The following is a 3,439-nucleotide window of genomic DNA, read 5'->3' as shown; positions in this document are numbered from 1 at the left end:
CTGCAGAGAAAGGAACAAGACACGGGTCTTTTGTGAAATCTTTGGATGTTTTATATCCTCATGTCCCTTGCCGAATTTGTAAAGGCAGAGGCAAGTTTGCCTGTGAAAAATGCGATGGGAAGGTATCCACCTTGCCTATATATCTCTAGACAATCCCAATGTTCCATTGCAATGGTTGGTCATTTGCATGGGCCACAGCTACACAAGGTGGCACAAATGTATGCCTAAGAAATGTAATAGTAATAATAAAAGTAAATGATGATACAGTCAAGAGCTTAAAAAAAAATATGACCAGCAAAATCTCCAAATATGAAATATGGCAGCGGCTTTGAAATATGACCATACGGAACCTCCTCGATTGGTGCATAGACTGGACAAAGAGTGCAGTGGAGTTTTGGTGATGGGGCGGACACGTAAAAGTGAAACACTACTGCATGCTTTGTTTCGAGAAAAGACTTCCACAACATCCTTGTCTGATAATCATGATTACTCTGGAAGAAACTGGAGTTTAAAAGGAAGATACTGGAGTTTATATTTCCTGGGCAAGAAGCAGCATGTCCAAGTCAATCTGACTCTCATTAACATGACAAGCTGATTGAATTCCAACACCTGGTCAATTAGTACGTAATCTTTTTCCAAGTTTGTAGAGAGGAAGCTCATGATCTCTTAGCTTCTCTCTCTGCATGTTTTCTCTGGCTAATTCGTCAGAAGGGGCTCTCATGTCCACCATATTTCAGCCAGAGAAATGGTACCCACCAAAATAACGACCTCCGCCGGCCAAATAGGTGAGATCAGCCAGATGCCCACCCGCAAAAGGCAGAGCACTACGACCACCGTAAAATTTCGGAGAAGACAGCCAATACTTAGAAATTCCTTTGATATTGCATAAATTTTCTGATTTTCTCAGAGAAAAACGTGATTGCCCGTGCAAAGCCGTGACGATACTTGTAGGTTCACAATTATCAGTGGAGGGTAAGATTGCATTAATAACATGAACTCTACAATGATCTGCAGAAAGGTTTATGCCAAGAATTTTCTAAAATAGATGATATGTGATGATAGTCTTGAACGCAGGAATCACTGCATGATTTTTTTTTTATAGGAAGATGAGAAAATGAGCAATAGAAGTTGAGGGAACTGGGTCTTTAGCCACCATGATTTGTAGGAAAATGCAATTTAAGCAATTAATTTTTACTTGGTCAACAAGGCTGCTACCTAATCACTTGCATTCATTCACTGGGCATTAGTTATTGGCATCCCAAAGCAAAAGCAAGGTCGAATAGTTGCTCCCCTAAAAAAGGTGATGTTGGAGGATGGAAAGTTTGAAAGGATACTAATTGCTGACGGCTCTAGAGCAGACTCAGGACAAGATGCTATAATAGATTATCGAGTGATAGGACCTTCAGTTCATGGCTGCACATGGCTTGAGCTCTTCCCATTTACTGGGAGAAAACATCAGATTCGAGTTCATTGTACTGAAGCCTTGGGGACACCTATTGTGGGGGATTTTAAGTATGAATGGTCTATACACAGGACATGGTTGCCAATGTCCCAAAATGGACCTTAGTCAAGGGGTCGCATAATAAATTTGAGCAGCTCATCAACTAAATCAGGAGACAGCAATTGAACCAAGCCTATTGCGACATGGTCATTTTTCTGCATTTTAGCAGCGAATTATTTTTAATGGCAAGGTATTGCAGGAGAAGAAAGTACTTGCAGACTACTTCATCTATCTAGAATGTACATACCATGTGAATGTTCTGAAGAACCCAGGGAAAACTCTTGCAAAATTAGCTTCTACAACTCAATCAGAGGACAAATCAGAACATTTAGAGGAACCTGTGCAAAGGCCCGCTGCCAGTATATTTAAGGAAAACAGCAACAACTGGCATCATTCTTGATTATGTAAACAAGAAAAGGATTTCCAGGACTACTTGAGAAATCACACCTTGTTACTGACTCAGCAGATTATGAAAACTTTCTAGTTAGTAACACCAAATAATCAGATACAGCAAGAGTATGCCAGACTTGTAAGAAAAAAAAATTTGAAATTTTTATACAAAAACTATACGGCTCTACTACAACGCCTGGAAAAGGATGCTGAAACAACCTTGAAAGCAAGGAAGGAAAAAAGAGATGCTAAATCTTTCATCAGCTACTCGAAAACGTGCAAAATATTACAAGGACAGCTTACTGCAAAAGGCCGAGTTTATGAAAAAAAAGCTACCCTGGCTAAAATATGACTTGATAAAAAAAATAGTATATGGAGGCAAAAGAGAAAGAAAGAGCACAGAGTTGCTAATAATGAAAACCCTTTGGCGGCAAGCCTTCCAAAGGGGGTTAGATGAAAACTAATAGAAAATAAGAAGTAACCTGCACAAATTAGAGCACAAAAGTTAAACGGGTTTGGCGGTAAACCAGCCAAATCCAAAAAAAACTTCAATTTCTTCCAACTTAAGAAGATTAAAGAAGAAATTATTGAAATCTCTCTAAAGAGTCTCCTTCAAATCGTACCTTCATGCAAACACTCAAAACAAAGATTAAACTACTCTGATACCATGTTAGAAATGGAAAAAGAAATCTGTAAATAAGCAATACCAGGAAAGAATCTAAGTGAGTAAATGCATGAAAAGATATTACCATAAAATAGGAGAGAAAGCTTCAAGCTTCAACACCATGAGACAATATATTTGGAAAGGGGAAAGCAAAGAAAACCCCTTGTGACATTATGAATGAGGCATGAAAAGCCTAAGAAGAAAGAGAGAGAGAGAGCAAGAGAGCAATGGCTCATACAATATTTGAGAAGAGGAAGAAACCTCATTGTGAAATGAGAGAGGAGGGTCATCTCTTAAATAGAGATGAGAGAGAGGAGTTAGAATATAACTCCCATGTCTATGAATGCCACCATTCATAAGTGTGTGAGGCCAAGTGTGAGATTCCTCTTAAGGAGGAATAATCTAAAATTAGAAATTACAATATATATTTGTCCTCACATATTCCACTAGATGACAAAATAAGATGTAGTGGAAAAAGGACAAAAAAGAAATATATTAGGATACCTTGGCTTATATCCTAATATATTATCATAATAATTAAAGGAGGTCTAACCTTGGTTTATCAAAGAGTTACCTAGGTGACTCTCAAACATAATATCCCCCCCCCCCCCCCCACACACACACACACAGAGCTAATCTATGGGATTGGTTATTAGACAAGCTCCCTAATTCTTGTTCAATATTCATTATCGATTTAAATATGATTGAGAGCATTCAAGAAAAATTGACAAGAAATAACCATGAATGGAAAAGTGCTGAATTTTTTTTTTGGAATAAACTTAAAAGAAAGTTCAATATAAGTGTTCCCCTATATAGAAGGAAAAAAGAATATCATAACATCTAGTTCACCAAGTACAATAACCAATTTAATAAAATAAAAATCT

At 37.7% G+C, this 3,439-nt stretch overlaps 1 pseudogene; it reads left to right on the top strand.

Moving 5' to 3' along the window:
* The first annotated feature begins 316 nt into the window (after positions 1–316).
* Positions 317–1,567, top strand: LOC149535788 (RNA pseudouridine synthase 3, mitochondrial pseudogene; annotated as a pseudogene).
* The last annotated feature ends 1,872 nt before the right edge of the window (positions 1,568–3,439 follow it).

The sequence above is a fragment of the Cupressus sempervirens genome, chromosome 10 (assembly GCF_028749045.1).
Source record: "Cupressus sempervirens isolate cs-2001-9-10 chromosome 10, ASM2874904v1, whole genome shotgun sequence".
In the NCBI taxonomy this organism is placed as follows: domain Eukaryota; kingdom Viridiplantae; phylum Streptophyta; class Pinopsida; order Cupressales; family Cupressaceae; genus Cupressus; species Cupressus sempervirens.
The sequence above is the reverse complement of the archived record's forward strand: the minus strand, read 5'-3'. Positions and strand labels throughout refer to the sequence as shown.